Below are 20,591 nucleotides of genomic sequence, written 5' to 3' on the forward strand. Positions count from 1 at the left end.
GTTCAGTAGAGGTTTTTCACACGGGATTTAAGGACTGCTGAGGAGATAACTTGGGAACTTACTGCATAACACCTCAAGGTTAATTTTGGTCTAGGGAAGTGTTCTTGTACTGAAGATGCTTCCAAAGGTCCACTCCACAGGTAGGCTGCTGGGAATTGTCTGTTACCAACTGAATCATTATTACGTTCTTAATTTCAACTGTATTCTTCAACGCAGAGAAGCTACGTGCAACATCCTGCTGAGGGCAAAGTAAGTCAAGTAGTTATTAAATGGTCACAGTTAAAAAGCAGAACAGAGTTCCAGTCCTTAAAGCATGCACAGAAAACCAAGCCTTTTCCCCCATATATTAATCCTCTGTAAGGCTTCCACTGGCTGGCATGGTAAAATAATATAGCCAGAGATGATATATTTTCCTCCTACATATACTCTCATTTAGCTTCTTGGGCAAAAAAACTTCATGCTTTTTGGGGTTTGCCTATTGTGTTTATAAAGAGCTAAAGAGTGAGAGTCACCAACATGTTTCAAGCCTGTTATTTTGGATTGGTTAATCAAGGAGATAAGATGTGTCCTTGGGGAAGGACAGGTATCAGTGAGGCTTCATCCCTAACCAGCCTCAAGCATGTAACTTAGGATGAAGCATGTATTTAAGCATCATTGACTTCAAAAGTTTTTAAGCACCTATTTAAAATTAAGCAGTTTTGATAACCTGGGACCTTGGTCAAGTCAAAGGACCTCTAGGAAATAAGGTGATGCTGCCTAAGGCCAAGGTCTGTCTTCAAGCACATGCCACCCCATGTAAATCCCTTAACACATGCTCTGTAGACTACCAGGAAATCTGAGTCTCTTTTCAATCAGCACCATCAAAGTCATGACAGTGCTGCAGAAACTGTTCTCTTTAATGACATGTGATCACTGAAGCTAAGCACGTACTGCATAATTAGTAAGAAAAATGAATTATTTAAGTAACTTGCATTTAACAAATAGCTCGGCCATTCTGATTGCAATGCAGTATTCAGTCACCACAAAAATGCACTCTTCTTATGCAGGAAAACAGATTTCTCTGCCTCTAAGATCCTGCAGGTTTGAGAGTTTTTCTTCCAGGGTTTTCAAACATGAAGTCCTATGTCCTTCCACAGACTTGAGGGTCAGGAGCAACAAGGTAGCTATTCAGGCAGACTGATCTCTGGAGCAGGTTCCTATTGGATTAAGCACAGCAGTGCTGTGAATAGAGGAAAACAAACCAAAAAATAATGGGGAAAATGATAGCCTTTCTCTCATTTGACAGAGATCTTCTCTTTTTTCGCACGTACATTTTCAGTTTGGTAGACAGGTAATTACATGTCTGATGTAAAGACCAACCCTCCTAGTTCATGCTTCAGAGCTGACAGGATTTAGTTGCAATTTTATCACAGTAATCATGGATTCAGTAGAAATGCAGCTGGGGTGGAGGTGGAAGAAGAGCTCGCTCGAGGTTTTCAAATGGGAGACCTGGAATCAGACATGGAGTTACTGCTCTTACCTTTAGCTTCATCTTCTAAGCTTGGGAGAGAGACCTGAAGCAATGCAGAGCTGAGCAAATCTCTCACAACACAAGGCAGGGTTGCAAGACCATCCCAGCTCACTCTCAGGAGCAGGTTAGGACACTTGAGCAGGACTGCACCCAAGCCAGTCAATCTGCTCTCTCAGAAAGGCTGACTGAGTGAGGTAAACTGAGACAGTCCAAAACTCGAGCCAGTTTCCTACCAGCCAACTCAGCATCTCAGCCCTGCAAACCCTGGCACTTCCATCCCAGCAGCAGCAATAGCAAAGCCAGCTCTGCCTGCCTGTCCTCCCTGCCCAGACCTGCCCTTCATTCCCTATGGATCCCCCCAGCTACATGCACTTGGCCTGAAACACTTAACCCAGGTAATGGCTGGTAGCCACGTGGGCTAGTGAGCACATGTCATCTGTGGAGGACAGGAGTGAGAAACATCTCTCTGAGCCCAACTTTACAGCTTCCTCTGAAGCATGGAGTGGACTCTGCTGGGAAGAAGAGGAAAAGACACAGGTGTGAAAGGACTATATGGACATTTTCACAAGGACACTGGCCCAGAGGTTCTGCTCCAGGGTCATTAGCTGGTCTGGGGAGGTCAGACCGAGAGCTGCATTGCCAAAGGCTGCCAAAATGAGGAGTAAATGGACAAATGAAACGATGAGAGAAATAAGCAAGAGTGAAGGGAACAAACATTTGGTTTAACAGCAGTTTCCACGCACCTGGCACTGAATCTTGTCAAAACATCTTTATCTCATCACCAGCACTGCTTGGCAACAGCATTCTGCCATCCAGGGGCTTGTAGGGCAAAGAAACAGTTTTGCAAGATGTGAAGAGAAAGGAAAGATGAAAACAGTTTTGCTGGTTTTCTAGTGCCAGGACGGCCATCTCAGCCCTGCAAAGAACGTAGAGAAAGCTGATGTTCCCTGGACAGAACCTGGTGATAAAGACTGGATAGGAAATGAGTCCTGAAATCACCATCAAACATTCCTCAGTCTAACACATACTTGTTCTTGAGGTCTTCAGTCATTATTCTTCCTGCATGGTTGTGCACAGAAGCACCTCTTTCTGACACATACACTCACAAACCAGGATCCAAAACTGCTCCTAAGAAGCTCCAGCACTGGAGACTCTCCCTCTCTAGCCCAGGAAATCTGCTCACACCATCACTATTCTTAGCACTTCCCCAGCATCTACACTGACCATCCCTCACTGTACATTAAGTCCATTCTTGTCCTTCTTCTCCCTTAAGGATGTAACAGACCCATCCCTCCCTCTTTGCCCCAGCATTCCCAGGTGTCCTCTAAGTTGTCTCTTGCCCAAAACCTGACAGTTCCTCTGGTCTTCTCCCCAGGCAAGTGTTCTCTAGATTTATGATTGTTCCAGGCTGCTGCTCACCTCTCTTTGGACTGTGCACCTCTGGTCTTCCCACTGAGGCTTTGCCCACACTGAACAAGCAGGGTCTCTTCTACACACCTCACAGGCACAATTCCTATTTCATAGAAGGGGTAAGACACAAAAAGATCTTGTCAATCAGAAATGGGAGAAAAAGACGCCAGAGCCTCTGCTCTAACCACGAGCCTGAACCTGCCCAAAGAGTGATAGTCTCACATACACTTAGGATGAGGAAATAAAATCAGGAGCATCACGACTAAATTAGGATGTCTGGTCACTTCAGCCATACCACAGCCATGCTTTGCTGGTGCTACTGATGTCCCCTAAGCTGCCCTTTAGCAGCACGTCCCTTTCTGAAGCTGCCAGAGCCTTTGTTCTTCCTGAGAATAGCTGCCCGCTCGTGCACACAGGGGCAGAGGAAGGTTGGACACTGTGTGTTGCATTGTACTGTCAGGCAAAATAGAAGCTGATGGGATAATAATTAATTGCAGTCTCCCTGTAATAAAAGACAAGACAAAGCAAGAGATATAAATAAAACCATCAAAGGAACTCAGAGAATAGGAGCTGTGTCTGCATTTTGTGAGCAATTTACAAGCCAAAGGAAGGTTGGGAACCCAAGGACTGAAAAGCAATAAAAATCTATTGAGCCCTCACAAAACCGTGGCAGCGTCTCACTGATCTGTCTTGTTACCAGGCAGAGGTATAAATTCCCTCAACACCTTTGTTGTTTAAGGAGCTGGAAAGGGAAGGGGGAAAGGAAAAGGCTTGAAGTGGGAGTGACCCCCGGCTCACTCAGACTCGAGCAGCGGGGAGGCGCCCTCGCCACAAACGGAGGGGACAGAAGTCACCCAGCTCTGCCCCAAGGGCAGCAGCCTGCCAGCAAGGGCTGCCGGCCTCAAATGCGCTCCCAGAGCTCTGTGCAGCCAGGAGGGCTTCAATGGAGCCATTTTGAACTCTCTTTGTACCGGGAGGGCTCCTCTCCTTATGGCTGCACAAAAGCAAACCCTGCCCTGACCTGTAACTTGCCACAGCCCAGCTGCCTGTCCCTGCCTGCCGGCTGTTGTCACAACGTCACCTTCCAGCTCAGGGGGGAGAAGTGGAGACGAGGCAGAGCTGGAGCTGAAAGAGCCCCAACATCACCCCAACCTTATGAGCAGCTGCAACCTGGAGACAGGGTGGGAGCCTTCCCCCTGCAACTCCCCATGAGATTGTGAATGAAAGAGGATGGATATGAAGGGAGGAGAGAGAAAGAAGGAAGAGAGAAAGCCCTCACTGACATCTGGGCCAAAATGCTGCTGGTACAGGCTCTTCTCCTGGAAAACAGGCCATTATACATTCAGTTCATCTCCATATTGCCATTATACATTCAGTTCATCTCCATATGGCCATTAATCCCACCACAGAGATAAAAAGACTTCCTTCATTCATTCCCTAAAGTGAATGGTGAGGCTGGGAAGAGAGAGAAAGCAATGAGGCACATCCTCTGCCTCTATGGTAAAAGCTTTTCTTGTTAAGCAGGTACACATCAGGGACACATGGAAGCACAGATCCCAAATCCCAGCCCCAGTCCAGGATTTGGGTTGTGGGTTTGGGTTTTTCTCTCCCTCTCTTTTTAAATTCTCCTTTCAGAAATTCGTTCTCTGGTTAAATGAAGCCAAGGTAAAGATAAAGCAACTCATTAAAATGGAACTGCCATTGCACAATATCCCCCCCAAAGACAAACACAGTCTTCTTCCCAAAGGAAAATATAAGCCTTCAACTAAACAATAACTTCCTTAACATAGCCAGCAAAGTCTTTCTTCCACCCGCTTACCTAAACAATGAACAAAGCAACCAAGGGATGAAAGTCACCTCCCATTCCCTGTGCTGGCCTGGCTGGAACTTTCCGCCTCTGGAGCAGTGCTGCTGGTTGGGAAGGGACCATCTCCTCCTGCTGCCCCATACAGGGCTCCCTGCAGGAACTGGAGACCTGCTGGTGGTCACCAGAGAGAGGGGATCACAACACATCACTCCCTGCTTCATGCCTCCTTGCAGGCCAGGCTTGTCAGGAGGAAGATGTGCCACGGCCATAGCAACACTTGTAGGCAGCAGAGCTCTTCCAGCCCAGGAGCTTTGGTCTGTTGGGAGGGCTACAACTTGTGCCACTGCTTCTGTGCAAGCATCAGAACTGCTGCTGGCTTGGTTGGCTTTAGGGACCAAGTCCTGGATCTAAAAGCCTGGGCTGTCTGAGCTAAGGGTCAGCTATAGCTTACCTATAAGCTGGTCACGCTGGCAAGAGAGCTGAGCACATGCCAGGCGAGAGCAGCTCTCCCTTCCCAGCAGTGGGGATGATCCAAGGATCTGGAAGCACGATGCTCAAAGCAAGCTCAGCACTGCAGCATCCCCACTTGGCTCAAGAGAAATAAAGAAGGCCAGGTTGGATGGGGCGTGGAGCAACCTGCTCTAGCGGAAGGTTGCAGGTTGCAACTGGATGAGCTTTAAGGTCTCTTCCAACCCAAACCATTCTATGAGTCTATGATACTATTTCTATCACCAAAAAAGCCAGAGAAGTCTCCCATCACCTGCAGATAACCTGCACTTACTGCTTAAGCTGAGCACATTTCAGAGCCAGACACAGCTAACGTGCTGCGTGGGGGAGAGAAAACAGTGAGTTAATGTATGTCCTTGACTTTGAGCAAGTCAAGAGCTGCTACAGAGAATAGGAGAGATCTGGAAAACACCCAAATGTTTGTGGGGCCTGACACCAGCTTCTCCCTCTAGCTTGCAAGCAATCCTGTGGGCAGGGAGAAGGGATATAGACTCCAAGCTGCTGCCAAGGGAAGAGTGCGCTGTGGGGCAAACAAGCATTGAGCTCAGCTGCTGCTGTGGCAGCTCTGGTGAGCCAGCTTCCCACACCTTGTCCCTGAGAGACCACCCCAGTGCAGACCTGCCAGCTGGAGGGTGCTTGGGATTGCTCCTCATCCACTTCAGTCCAGATGAGCTGTCTTTTCCACACTCCAAACATGTGTAAACACTTTGCTTCTGCCTCCTCGTCCCTCTGTGGGAGGGAAGGATGGACTGGGATAAATGAGAATTAGCAGCAGTACTATTGGCGTTTCACATTTCACATCTATGCTCCCCACAGGTCTTAGAAGACAAACACAGCCCAGTTTGCTCCTCCCAGTCCAGACCCATGTCAAACATGCCAAAGCTAAGGCCATTTTGAGAGGGATTCCCTCTGTGTTCTTTAGGGCAGTCTTGTGCTGCCAGATGGTACAACAGAGCCACAGGCAAAGGCATCCTGGACACATAAAGTCACTGAAGACTGCAGCTTGATGAGGTAGGCTCTGACAACCCTTATTCCCTTGCCCAGGGAGCCCTCAAGGCTGAAGTAATTCTCCAATGAACCTCAGAAGTGGGGAAGAGCATTTGGCCCAGGTCTTTAGTGTCTGATAGCCACTAAAATGGTGGTTGCAGCCTGCTCCCTGTCCTAGGAGGACACAAATCAGCCCACAGCTCAGACACCATCCATTTGTTACAGCACTTGCCTGAGAAGAGAGCCTCCTCAACCAGCTGCTATGAGGTCCAGAAGCCTCTTCTGTCCAGCGCACAGCCCTGGTTGTGATCTCTGACCTGAAAATCAACACAGTCCTCAGGTTTACACATGAAGCGAGGCCTCACCCCCTAAAACCTTACCAACTCCACCCCTTCATGCCACCTACAGCCGACTGGATGGACAGGAGTGCCCGCTGAGGCTGGGAGTGTCATGAGGCAACTGTTGTGACTGCAGGGCTCGCACAGTGAAGCCAACTCCTGCAGCAGGTCAGATCCCCGACATCATATTCAGAACAAGAGCAGTGTTAGCAGGTCTTTCACTCAAACCTGTCTTACTTTATGCTGCACAGAACAGAAGCATGAACAGTCACTCACCCGAGCTGCAGGAAGAGACCTGTCAGCAGAGGGGTAGTCACCTTTAGCTGAAACACAGGAACTCTAACAAGAAAGGTTTGAAAGCTGGAACAGATGCTCATCTGTCGCGTCTGCAGCTGTAAGATATCCCCTTCCTACAGCCATCCTTTTTTTTACCTGCATCCAGGCAACAGGAACTATGTTCACTGACACAAGTCATCATTACACACACCACTACAACCTGCTTGAGATAATTCCTGCTCCCGGGCAGGGGAGAGGGGAAGCGACGGTGTTGGAATCACTCCTGTTCAATTGTCCAGCAGGTGACTGAATGCTGTAGCACTTAGATCCACACTGGCAGCCAGCAGGGAGAGGTCAGGGGTGACGGAGAGGATCTTGCCATGTGAATATGGAGTGGAAAGAGAAGTATCTCTCTCTGATCCCATTTAAAGCCCTTTGTGCAGTGTGAGCAGCAAGAACAGGTCCAAAGAGAAGTTGGCATCCACTGCAGTGTCCAGAAAGGGGGTGATTTGGTCCCAAGCTTAGAAACTACTCCAACCTTTGCACAGGAAGAGGGGATGGGTGCAGGCATCTCCTCTGCTCATCCTAGACGTGGATCCCAGACTATTGCTGTTTTGATCTCGGCTGCTGGCTCACGGCCTCATGTGGCCCAGATGCAAGACAAGGCCAGGACCTTGAACCTCCTGTGGTTATTGTATCTGAACCATCTTGCCTGCCATGCAACTTAGGAAATATGCATGCGTGTGAGCACACAGGCAGAACCAAAAGAGTTCAAGCTTTTTTATCAGGAAGTGATAACACCCAGACTCTGAGTGCATATTCAGATTAGTTCAGTAATTAGTAGTTAATATTCTCGGTGATAGGACATGTGAAATGCAAGCAAGAGGCTCTTTTGATCTTCTATCCTTGTGCCCTTGGATCCTGGACTACATGGCATGAGGAACCAAGTGACTACAGCCGTGGCAGGTGGCTGCTCATGTACCATGAAGAAGGCTGCAATCCTGTCTTCATGCCTTGCACTCCAAGATCTGCTGTCTTGTTTCAGGCTTGTGAGGTCTTCTGGAAGGAGACGGTTGAGAACTCATGGATTTTAAATAAAACCGAAGCTGGCACCAGGGATCCTGTTGGATATGACACATACACAGGAGGGTCCTTCCCACTTCAAGGGCTGGACAGATTCTTCAGCCTTGTGAGAGGTTGAAGGATACAATATAAGAGTCGGAGGCATCCAGGCTGCTTGGGAGAGCTGCCGCAGTGGCAGGCCTGGGTTGGACAGCTGCTCCCAGCACATGGTGCTCAAAGACACCGATTCCCTGCTCCTCAGGCAGCAACACATTGTCTGCACCTGCAGATCCATCACGGGAAGGAAGAGCAAGAGACAAAGCAGAGGATGGCCATGATGATCTAACCAAGTTGTACTGCTAATACCACAAGGAAAGAAACCTGTACGCTGTAGTTTATTTCTGCTTTACTTTACTGTACATGCTCCAAGAGACAAACCAGACATGAGCAACTCTCACTGCCACAGGACTCATGCCCCATCCAGCTGAGCTCCAGCTGGCCGAGCTCCTGCAGACAAGTGAGGGCTGGAGCAGCACTAAGCAGCTCTGGTAAAACTCTCCCTCTAAGTGAGTTTTTACAGTACCTGAGGGGCAGCAGGCCAATGCTCCACTGGACTTTCTGTGCTCTCTCCTTCGCTCCTAGCCTCACGTGTTGCAGAGTTGAACTCCCCATTCCTAGAGCAGCACGCAGAGGCACAAAGCCATTTTGTGCAAGCCCCCCTTTCACGCAGATCAGATTTACCTGCTACAGACAAGCAGCAGCTCAGAGACAGCAACAGCGTCCTAAGAGGCTCTTCGAGGGCAGGATGGCAGAGAGCTCTAAGTCCTGAGGGGACTTTATGAGCTCGAGACCTGCAAGCACTGAGCTAGTATCTGCAGAGTGTTATGCTTCAGAACAGCTCCGCACTCCTACAGCAGCTTCTATGCTCTTTACAGGAGTTTTATTCCTTCACAAAGGTTTTGTTTTACATTTTCCTTCTCATGAAGCTTCCGATGCAGCGTGCCTGTGGTGCTGCAGAGCTATGGTATGAATATGAAATTACTTCCTGGCCACAGTCCAGTGAACTGGTTAAGGAGAAACATAGAATGAATCCCAGGCTGGTTTGGGTTGAAGGGACCTTAAAGCTCATCCAGTTCCAACCCCCTGCCACGGACAGGGACACCTTCCACTAGAGCAGGTTGCTCCAAGCCCCTGTGTCCAACCTGGCCTTGAACACTGCCAGGGATGGGGCAGCCACAGCTTCTCTGGGAAAAGTCTGTGCCAGCGCCTCAGCACCCTCACAGGGAAGAGCTTCTGCCTCAGAGCTCATCTCAATCTCCCCTCTGGCAGGTTCAAGCCATTCCCCTTGGCCTGGCCCTACAGGCCCTTGTCCAAAGCCCCTCTCCAGGTTTCCTGGAGCCCCTTTAGGCACTGGAGCTGCTCTAAGGTCTCCCCTTCAGGAGCCTTCTCTTCTCCAGGCTGCCCCAGCCCAGCTCTCTCAGCCTGGCTCCAGAGCAGAGCTGCTCCAGCCCTCGCAGCAGCTCCGGGGCCTCCTCTGGCCTCGCTCCAGCAGCTCCACGTCCCTCTTGTGCTGTTGCCCCAGAGCTGGATCAGGACTGCAGGGGGGGTCTCCCCAGAGCGCAGCAGAGGGGCAGGATCCCCTCCCTGACCTGCCGCTCACGCTCTGGGGTGCAGCCCAGCACACAGCGGGAGGGGGTTCTGGGCTGCAAGTGTAGACTAACAGGTTATGTTGAGCTTCAGAACAGTCATATCCCAAGGGAGCTGCCATCCTCACAACCCTCTGGGGTGTCAGGTGTAGACCAACATTATCTTACCAAGGCCTATATGCTCCATAAACCTGGTGCCTCATGGCGTGACCACGTAGCCACATGGATCAGAGCTGCATGGACTGGACTGCCACCAAGGGCTGTGCGAGCAGAGGTGCTCAGGTCACTCAGTAAAAATTAGAGCTGCACTGATGGTGGGTCCCTACTCCAGGTCTAGGACAGACCTCCTCTCGGGCTGCACACGGGGATGACAGCCAGGGCTTGGCTCAATGGCTGCTTGCACACTGGGGGTCATGGCTCTGGCTCTGCAGGGCTGTTTGTTCTCTGACTCGATCTTCTTCCCTCAGCTGTACTGAAAGGGAGTTTGTCCGAGACAAACGAGTATGGCACAAAATGAGAGCTCCAGAGCAAGCTGCGAGGAAACAGATTGAGTTCTCTGTGCAAACCAACAGCGAAACCAGTCCTTGGTGGCTTCTCTTGTGGGACACTTCAAAGGCACCATGCATACACAATGCTGCTGCTGCTGCTGCCCTGGGGAAGGAGTCATTGAATACCCTCCATGAATGAGAAGTGAAAATGAAGCAGTTTGATTTGGCACGTGCATCACAATAAAGATCCCTGAATGCTCAGCTTCTAATTGAACCTAAAGCAGGCTGTTAATTCCTTCTTCACTTCCAGCCTGGAAGGAAAGCATGTTATACCCGAGGGCCAGGACTGATGAGCAGAGCCATAAATCAAGCAGTTTACAAGACCAGCAATTAGGAAACAAGCCGACAGAAGGGAGAACTCTGTCAGTAATAAAGCAGACACACCACAGGATCTGCTGAGTGCTCAAAGCAACTGGGGACACACAGCCCTTTCCACACTCCATCTCTAATTCTTCCAGTCACATTGCTGCCTTTTCCCTCTCTCCTACTTCCTTTTATTTCCTCCTGCCCCCCTCCAGTTTATCCTCTGTTCTTCTCCCCCTCCCATCCAAAAGGCCCGTTCTCCCAGGGAATGCAAGAACACACCTGCTGAGCAAATGGATTTACCAGCTGCAAATGGAGCAGGTAAACCCAGGAGCAGAGGCTTGTGCCTGGTGCCAGACACAGGCAGCCCCACGAGCGCAGGGATGACGGAGGGAGCAGTGTGCTGCTCTCCAGCCAAAGGAGACAAAACAGCACCCAAGCCCCTTGGCAGGGCACAGCCCAGTAGGTCCCATGATGGTGTTGCTGGGGAGGAAGTGGCAGTGGGCAGAGCTGCTCATGTAAGGAAGGGTTGGGATGACTTTAACCATCTAACCTGCCTTCTGCCTTGGTCATCTCCTCTGATCTTTTCCAGCACCAGTCAGATCCAGCTCCCTTGACTTTGACAGCAACTTCCAACACCCTTCCGATATCTCCTGCTCGATTTCCAGTTCCCTCTCCTTAGTCGTCATTGCAAATCCTGCCCTTGCTTTCCTTACCCAAAACGATCTCCTGGAGTGGAGTCACTGGGTGGCCAAGGGGGTTTAGACCCACTGCTGGTCCTGGCCCCCTGCGCAGCTCTGCACCGCACTGCCCTCAGACAACCCCTCTGGAGAGGGAGACTGCTCCTGGGTCTGGCACTCGTTCCTAGATGCTGCATTCCTGTTGCTGCAGAGCTCCCCGTGGCCTGGGACACCAGCACAGTCAGGCCCGAGCAGCTGCTCTCTGCATGTGCACTCTGAGTGCAGGCCATGGGTGTTCAACCAGGCTCTGCCTCCTGCTCAGCACGCTGCCACATCTCTAGGACATCACATCTTTCAGAAATCACAGCCAGCTGTGATATATTTTGTCGACTTTAGCACCTGATATGTGCATCACTCTCCCTGACACAAGAGGAATATGGCTATTTCTGAGCCTTATTTTGTCAATAGGAGGGAGACCAGACACTCCTTCAGTCATCCCAAGACTGAACAGATCCAGTTACACCAAGAATTAAGTATGTGATATTCCAGCACAGCCTGAAGGAATGTTTTGTAAAGTCCACTCTGGAAACACTCACTGTTATCACTCATCAGTGATAACAGTGATGTTATCATAGCAGCAGAGGCTGAGGGTAAAAGCAGAAGGAACAGGATTAGTAGTTATCGAGCCCCACAGTACATGTTCAGCCTCCGGCATTCCCGCACATCTCAGCTCACTATTCCAACCGACCTCAGCTGCCAAAGCCTTTTCTTTTCGATATTTATCCTCCCAAAAGCCAAGGCTGACACTTGCATGATGCAAGGCACAAGCACAGCCTCTGGAAGAACCAGGAGCTGCCCCTTGTCCAGGCAGCAAAGGTCCCACCAGCCTCCTGCTGGGGAGGGCAGGAGGAATGTGGGTGCCTCAGGGCTCCCAGGGCAAGGCCACATCACACTGGTGACCACAGCACCCACTCAGGCTGCTCTCCTCTGCTCCGGCCCAAGGGTGACCTCATTTTGTCTTCAGGTTGTCAGGCAGGGCTGAGAGTCACTTAAAGGAAACATGAATGAGTGTAACCCCAATGCCCTCCCCACTGCTCGTGGTTGGAGCCTCCCCAGTGAGCCTCTCTCTTGAATGGAGAGGGTAAAGATTTGGCTGGAAGAGTTCTGGTCCACAAGAGGGGGAATCATCTCCTCTAACCTTGAACACAGAGACTAATAATCCTCCTCCCTCAGCACCAGGGCAGGGAGGCTTTGATAAGCTCCTTGGCAAGAGCTGTTGGAAGAGGCTACAATAGAAAGTTAACAAATTGGGTTAAAAGGAAATAAAAGAGAAATCATTTTAGTGCAAACAGATTCCAGAGAAGGAGCAAACAGCTGCATTACAGGGAACAGGCTGCAGCAAACTCAATGAGGAGCTGGGGAGGGGAATGGCTTTCAAGGTCTTGAGAAAAGCAAATCCCAGACACGAGGCCAAAGCAAGCTCAGCAGCTGGGGACTCCTTGGGAGAAGACAGGAAATCCTCTTCAAAGGAAGGTTTTTCCCACCCAGATCTTGGCAAGCCACTGTGAGCAGTTACATGTTGCTTACCCAAGGTCTCCCTCAGGCCAGCCAGACACAGGTTTCATGCCCAGAACGGCCGGACAGTTTCTGAACTACTGCTCCTCACCCAAGCCTGCTTTGACATTTGGCCTTTGGTGCAAGGCCAGGCTGGATGGGGCTTGGAGCAACCTGCTCTAGTGGAAGGTGTCCCTGCCTGTGGCAGGGGTTGGAACTGGATAATCTTAAGGTCCTTTCCACCCCAAACCATTCTGGGATTCTATGATTCTGGCACTGGAAGGCAATTCCAGCTGCTTGGCTTTGCCCCACTCTGAGAAGGTCAGAGCTCCACAATGAGCCATATGTTCACTCTTGGCTTCCCCTCACAATGCCAAGACGTGTCTGCAAGGAATAAAGCCAGAGGGAATGTTCAGTTATGGCCATGGAACTGGAGCCTCTCCTTGGCTTTACCTGGATCAACTATCAGGGCGCAGAGCTGGGAGGCCCCTGCATTGCCAGGAGAGAATGTGGGTTGGTAATTCATTAGTGGCCCACTGGGATCCAGCCCCTTTCACCCACAGCCGAGCTCCTGAGATTGATACAAAGGGGATTTGATGGCAACACACTGGTTTCCCCATTGTGGCCTTAAGCAAAACAGAACCTGTTTTTGAAGGAAGCTCATTTACAGTCCTCTTGCATGACTGATGCTTGGCACCTAACCCTGCAGGTACAGGATTATATTGGAAAGGAACCTGCCTGCAGTATTCAGGAATAAGAGAGAGCCTCTGAAGTAATTTGGTGAGCTATTTATGTTCACCATTCTCCATGCATAACAAAACAGCGAGAGCAGAAGGATGTCAGAGAAAGGCCTTGCACAGCAGTGTACAGCTGACAGCACTCCTGGAGACTCAGACCTGCCAACTCACATCTCTGCCTAGAACACAAGACAGAACTAAACCAGAACATGCCACGAGCATCAAGATATCCTGTCTGGAGGGGTCAGGAAGGAGTTGGAATTGAGCAGGGCACAGGCAGGTGCCCAGGGGCTCAGCTAGAGCTCTGAATATGGACATGGATCTAGTCTGAAACCCCTCCAAGAAGCAGCCAGGGCTCCTAAATTGTCTCTGATGTCTCAGCTTGAGCAACTAACCAATGCAGTTATGCCAGTTAATCTTCCATGGACCCCACGTGACCTCAACCAGGTAGCTTTGCTTGTGCACATCATTTTATTCTTCCATCCTCGGAGCTGCTCTCCTTTTCAGACAGGGCTAGAAGGCAGCAAAGAAAATTTTCTCCTGTCCATGTGAATTAGATTTGGTTATTTTAGTTATATGTGCTTCCTGCTTTCTGGCTAATAACCATGAGGCCAAATGCCGCAATTCTTTCCTAGAGCAGGAACCTGGAGATGAAAGGTAGCTGAGAGCTGGAGCAGAGACAGCAAGTGAAAACTCAGGTGGTTGTTTTCCCTGCTCATGTACGGAGCAGTGATGACGGGTGACATCTAAGCACCAGGCCCAGGGGAAAGAGGAAGGTCAAAAAAGGCATTAAGAAATCACATCAAGGCAGTCCAAGGTATCTTTAAAAGATGCTCAGAAGACAAGAAAAGGAGCAGCTGCCAGAGGTCAAGGGATGATCTCTGTGGCCTGGGATGGAATAAGGCTCTTCTAAGGGTACTGAGGGGCTGGCACTATCCCTGAATGTGCACTCTGCCCACATCCCGCTCTGCCACCACACACAAATCCACATCAGAGCCACAACTGCAGCGTGGTGGAGGAGCACAGAATGTGCACTGCAGTGAGACAAAGCCAGCGCCAGCTGAAGGCTCTCTGTTGAATGTCAGGGCTGGATTCATAGGCCCAATAGATAAGAGAGCTCTGGATGGCAAAGAAAACAGAGAGGTCACCCTGCTGAGAACAAGGTATTCCTGGGTATCAGAGCATGAGGTAGCACAGAATCTCACTGGCAGCAGTGGGACAGGCCAGAACACTCCTGTCCACCAGGAGAAAGGAGCCAGAGCAAGGGCTGACATGATAAAGAGGAAGCTACTTGGATTTAACTTCTCCCTGTGAAGGGAAGAGATGCCCTGTACACAGCCAAAGCTGCCAGAACCACAGAACCAGTTGCCCCAGGGCACAGTTTTAGTCCCTTATACTAAAAAGTAGAACAGCTGCTTGTAGGTTATCACCTCCTGATCTTCCTTCAACTCCAGCCACTGTTCCTGTACACTTCAGCCCTCTGTTTCAGCTATGTTTGTCCTACACACCAAACCTATCAGCACCAAGCCTGCTCCTTTCACCCACCAAATGCTATGCTTTCTCACCCTCCAAGAAGCTCTACTGGGCAAATCCTGCCTCTTGGACATACACACCCCCCCCAGCCCCCACCCCAGGCCTTCGTGGGCAGGACCAGCTCATCCACAAGCCAGCGACGTTACTGCTCCACTTCATTGCAAGCCCTGAGCGTGACCCCTTCACAGACGTTGCTGTACACCCTCTGCCCAAACCTGCAGCTGCACTGCCTTCCTAACAAGCTCTCTGCCTCATTTTGTTTCTCTTCATCTCCTCCATTCAAGCTGGAGCCTTTCCAGCTCCCTCTCCTGGCTTGACTTTCCTCTCCCTTTCCAGTTCTTATATGTCTATTGACAAGTTACAACATCTTCCTGACACCATCAACTTCACATTGGCCTCTCTCACAGGTGACCTCTCTTCCAGGAGCTATTGTAACCTCTCCTTTCAGATTCCTGTAATATTCCTTGTCCAAACAACCTCATCTTGAAATCAGAATATCCCTCTCCAACAGACATCATTCCCACTGCTCTCCGTAGGCCCTCATTTTTCCACATAAAACTGTCATTCCATGAAAATGTCAGCTTCATGTTCAGTACCCATCAAGAAACAGATCAAGTGGATGAATCATTTGGAAAGGCAAAAAAAAAAGAACAGAAACATCTCTGATTCATCCACACCTTGGATACCACATGCACTCGTGGTCCCTTCATCTCCAAAGGGGTATCAGAACTGAACTGGATTCTGCAAAGAGCTCAACAGATGGTCAGAGCCACAGAAAAGAATGAAAAGCACAATTACTGCAGCACAGAGCAGTGGACTCAGGCTCATTAGTGTGCAAGCGAAAAGGCTCGCGGGGGGAAAAGTAGAGTGTGAAGTCATGATGGTCTGAAGGGGCACTGCCTTTCACCTCCTCTTCCAAACCAAGAGCTCAAGGCCACTGATGAAGCAAGGAGGAGGTTGACCAGCCCCATGCAGCCAACCATCTCCAAGACAGGGACACCATCTTCCCTCTCTGCTCTTGAAGCTGGTACAGGGGCTTTGCTTCAAGTGTCTCAGGATCAGAGGACCAACAGATTCACCTCTACAATTCCCATTATCCCATTACTCTCAGTCAAATGTCTTCTCTCTTCTCCTTCATATTAAGAGGAAAAAGCACACCCCAATGATCTCAGAAGTAAGTTAATTATACTAGTGCTGAAGGCCTTTCCTTTCCCCATCTGTCATCTCTCATTCATTATGAAGGAAGCAGCCCCCATCTTCTATCAGCTCACAGCACCAGGCCACCCACCAGATTTCCAAGGAAGAGCTGTCAGGCTTTTTTTTATTCACGTTTCTAGAAGGGAAAAACACTCACAAAGCTCCTTACTTGTCTTCTTCAAAACCTTCTTTCGCTCCGATTCCTACAGCACATTTGACAGCACAGCACTGAGATCAGAGTCAGAGTCACTCACTGCTCCTCTGTTCACCTCCACCAGTCTCACACTTGGTAGGGAGCTCTGGGACAAGTCTCCTCCTTGCTCAGTTCCATACCACGAGGTTTTGTTTTGCAGCTCTCATGCTGAGGGGCTACCACAGGTACTGCCACAGCTGCACCACTGGTTCAGCATCTCCCTCTTCTGTGCCATTTCTTCCTCTGAAGGAACACGGGAGGGACACTCAGGCCCCTCACTCCACAAGTCCCACTCTCTTCCTAGACTGGTTGAGCTGAAGTGTAAAGGTCCAGAGGTTTTGCCCCACTGCTCCAGAACTTCCCCATTCCAGCAAGCAGCAGCCTTCAGCCATGCAAGGGTGACCCACAGGACCTTCATCCCCAGTCAGGGAGATCCCACCCCCAAACCTGTTTCAGAACATGACTCTACTTCTACTCACCAATGCAAAGCACAGGCAAACACACCACCAAAGCGACTCTGCACACACTCTGCGGCACTACTTACCTGTCCTGCTCCAGGCTCTACAGCTACAACACAAGTCCCTGCTTGATTGCCATAGTCTCATCTTCCTTTCACTATTGGGCCAGGGGACCCAATGGTCTAGGCTGGCCCCAAGTCCCCTGTGTCAGTAAGTAGAAGAGCCATGCTGGGTACACACTGGCGTGGGAGCAAGCACTGTCCTTTCTGCACTTGGAGAAGCTTCAGGAGCACAGGTAAGCCCATGGGGTGGTAGGCTGGTGATAACTCTGCTTTGCAGCAGAACCTCTCCTAGCACAGAAAAGGGCAAAAGTTTTGGAAAAGATTTCACACTCAGCTATGAGCACTCGGCTCCAGGAAAACCCGCTTGTCCTGGACAGGGGCCCAGAGAGGCGGAACAATCCCTGGCCTTGAAGATGCACAAAAGATGACTGGACCACATCCAGACCACATGGACGCCGCTTTGAAGCTGGCTGTGCTTTGAGCAGGGACCTGGACTGAAGCCTCCCTGAGTGGGAACCTCACTTGCACAGTTAACAGCAGGGCTCTTCGGAGCAGGCACGGAGCACACCACGGAGCACAGCTCTCCTTCTTGGCTCACTGGCATGAGATAGATACCCACACAACAGAAGAATCTGGCTCTGTCCCTTAGCTGGCTGCCCTTTAGATCCAGGAGAACAGCTCCCCTCTTGACAGCATTCCCAAGGGCTCACAGATCAGCCAAAAGGAGAGGGAAAAACAATCTGCAGGAAAATTGAGGTGATGGAGTGAAATGCTGATTGGTTTGCATGTGAATGATAGTAAGAATGCACTTACGTCAACGTTTGGCTCTAAAAAACCCCCTCCCAGGTTTGAAAGTAGTTCATGAGAGCCTTATGAAGCAGAGCTCTTGGCAGTGGCGTGGTGTCTGCAGGAGAAACACCAGTTCCCATTGATACTGAGAGGATGAGAAATATCCCTCCTTACACAGAGACACCTCTGGACTGAGGTCCTGTAAGGAGGGATTTTATACCCTCATCAGGAGACCATCATGCAAAACAAGGGATTTAGAAAGCTCCTTTATAGCCCCCAACATCAGAGCAAGTAAATGTGCAGCATCTCAGATGTTTTGCTGAAGAGATGAAGTGTCATGACTTCATCTCTTCTGTGAGACTCCAGCTAATTCCCCGACACATACACATCAGGCTTAAACTCTTCCTGTGCTCTCAGCTCTAAGACCTTTACTTCCCAACAGACTGTTACTAAGACCTTCCACCAAATGGCTAAATGCAGTAATTGACTATGCTCAGTTTGGCCAAGACTTCTTTGGCCTTTTCTCCCTCACTGCAAAGCTTAGCTCTCCCTAAAAGTGCAGCATGTGGAGAGCGAGGACTGAGCTGCAAGGATATGGGTGGAAGAATGATGAGGTTTGTTGCTTGCAAATGTTTTCAGGACCTCTTCTGAATTGAGAGCACTAGAACTTACCCGGACCCTCAGACTGTGCAGCAGTGTGGTGAAGGAGAGTTCTGCCAGCAGGAAACCTGAAGTCCTTGTTCACAGTTATGTATTTCAGGACTGGCATGAAACTAGGGAGGAGCAGCCAGAGCCACAAGAGGAAACATCAGAGAGTTCTCTTGGAATAATCCCTTCCATGGAGAGAGGTTCGAGCGGCTCTTCCAGATTATACCTTCCAAATCCCCGGGATCACTAAGAAAGAGGCTGAGTTGTTATTTCCACAGCCTGACTCTGGAAACTGCACCCATTAACACTTGCACAGAGATGGGCTCAGCACTGGATGTGCCCCTGTTTGCACATACGTGATCAAGAGGTGTGCCTGCACCCAGAGAATCCCCACACACCGCCCAGTGGCTGGCTAGTGGCCTTCTAAATAATCACTGAATCCTCCAACAACACTGCCTGCATTCTGTGCTCCTGAAAGCAGCCCATTTATGTGCTGTTAGACCCTGTGTGATGATTATAGATGATAAACATCATTATTTTGGGGCCTGATTACCTCTGCTTTTTCATTCTGCCACTGCTGTGTGAAACCACCTCAGTGCTATCAGTTCTATGAGCAGAAGCAGTGTGAAGATACAGACTCCTCTGAAAGGAAGAGCCAAACCTGCAGGGAAATGGAAGAGCTGAGGCACAGAGTGAGCTGTGGCAGGCTCCTGCCTCCTGAAACGTGAAGTCTTTAAGATGCACCTGAACACTCTGCAAACCCCAAGGTCAGAGAGTGCTGGGAAGTGGGTTTCATTATCCAGCTGTAAACCCCACAGGCAGGAAAGCAGCAGTGAGGAATCAGCTCACCTGAGCTCTGCTCAAGGCAGTGCTGTCCTGCAGCTATCACAGAGCTCAGGATTTTAGGAACCTGAATAAAGTCAAGTCTTCTAAAGCAGCAAAATGGCACATTAGACCTGTCAGTACCATGTGTGAAGCTGGGGAAACCCTTTCCCACACCAGCCAGGAGTCTACTGCCTTCAGATTAGGACCTGGAGACGCCTCATGCTGGATGCCAGAGCACAGACCTCTAACTTCTGTTTCAACACACTTACTAAACCGTCATCCCAAAGACTGCAGTCACCTCCCAGCCACGTGAATAAACAGACAACACTAACCCCTACGGGGAGGATGTCATTGTCCCTCACAGAAGATGGGATAAGGCCACTGAAGCTCTCCAGCCTCAGCCAGTCTTTCCCTTTATTTTGGCCAGAGTAAGGTCTTTTCTTCCTTCCTTCCTTCCTGCTATCTCCAATCAAGTATTCACTTCCACCATAACCATTCCCTCTTCCCTCTCCTGCCTGCTCACTGCCTGTCTTCTCCCTGTGATGCTCAGGTCTCTCCCATTATGCTTCTCCTTGCACAATCCCAGTATTGTGTGCTATGCTGGCTTGGAGAATGGGAGAAGCAACACAACCTCACAAACCCAAGACTCTCAGGCTGGACTCCCACTGGCACCAGTGGGAAGAGACAGAACTGGGAATGCCTGGACAGCCTGCACAGCTTTCCTGCCAGTTCAGGATGCAGGGCTCAGGGGGAGCAGGCTGAGAGGCAGAAGGAACAGTGGGTTGGCAAAGCTGAGGCTCACAAGCAGCCCTGCTTCCCTCCACACTAACCCCATCATGACCTGGCTCCTCAGAGACAGCCACTGCCTGGGACGGAGCAATCTGGAAAACAACCAGTTCTTTAAGCTTTATTATTGAATAAATAAATCACTCCAGCTATCATGAGGCCCTGAAGCCAAAGTGGCCAAGCAAAGGATAGGAGAAGCCAGAAGAACTTCAGTGAGAACAGGTAATGAGAGACATGTTTACCACAGAAGAGAGACAAGGCTTCTAATCCAAGCAGGCTGCTGCACCACAGACATTCCCCATGGCCTGGTATGGCTCTTCAGAGCTATTTACACGTACAGGCAGGGAGACGCCGATCCCTGGCTGGGGAACAATCAACTTTTCTTCTCTCCAGACCAGCAAAGCCAAGATTTTAGTAAACACACAACCCCAAAAATGTGCCTGTGGATTGGGTAGAGCAGAGCCGCTGCTCTCCTGCCAAGCAACATAGCCCTTCTGCTGTGGGTGGTTTCATGGTGAGGTTTCTGTGGGGAGGAAGTGCTTCTAGTGGTCGAGGCAGGGAACAGGGGGTCGGGAGACCTGGATCCCATTCCTGGCTGTAGGAATTGGAAAGCTCTGATTGTAGCAAGCACACACACACTTGCAGGAGTCACCACCCCTCTCCTTGTTGAGGCACAAACTGCTGCTCTGAGGAGCAGCACAGAGACACAGATTTGTCCCCACCTGATAACACCTC

General features: G+C 50.1%; 2 long non-coding RNA genes across 3 annotated transcripts in view; both read right to left on the reverse strand.

Moving 5' to 3' along the window:
- Positions 1–17,147, reverse strand: part of LOC115612822 — a 41,558-nt gene extending 24,411 nt beyond the window's left edge. Inside the window, exons 1-2 of the long non-coding RNA XR_003993165.1 lie at positions 16,833–17,147; positions 5,853–6,538 (exon numbers count right to left, since the gene is read on the reverse strand). This is a non-coding gene — a long non-coding RNA (uncharacterized LOC115612822). The remainder of the gene's footprint in view (positions 1–5,852; positions 6,539–16,832) is intronic.
- On the reverse strand, positions 977–3,019 carry LOC115612824. Of its 2 annotated transcripts, none has more exons than XR_003993170.1 (3): positions 2,930–3,019; positions 1,311–2,426; positions 977–1,219 (listed from the first exon to the last, which is right to left on the reverse strand). It is a non-coding gene; the product is annotated as an uncharacterized LOC115612824 (long non-coding RNA). The 2 variants fall into 2 exon arrangements; XR_003993169.1 differs by lacking the exon at positions 977–1,219 and having other exon boundaries at positions 1,384–1,488; positions 2,254–2,426.
- Positions 17,148–20,591: the final 3,444 nt, after the last annotated feature.

The sequence above is a fragment of the Strigops habroptila genome, chromosome 9 (assembly GCF_004027225.2).
Source record: "Strigops habroptila isolate Jane chromosome 9, bStrHab1.2.pri, whole genome shotgun sequence".
NCBI classification, from domain to species: domain Eukaryota; kingdom Metazoa; phylum Chordata; class Aves; order Psittaciformes; family Psittacidae; genus Strigops; species Strigops habroptila.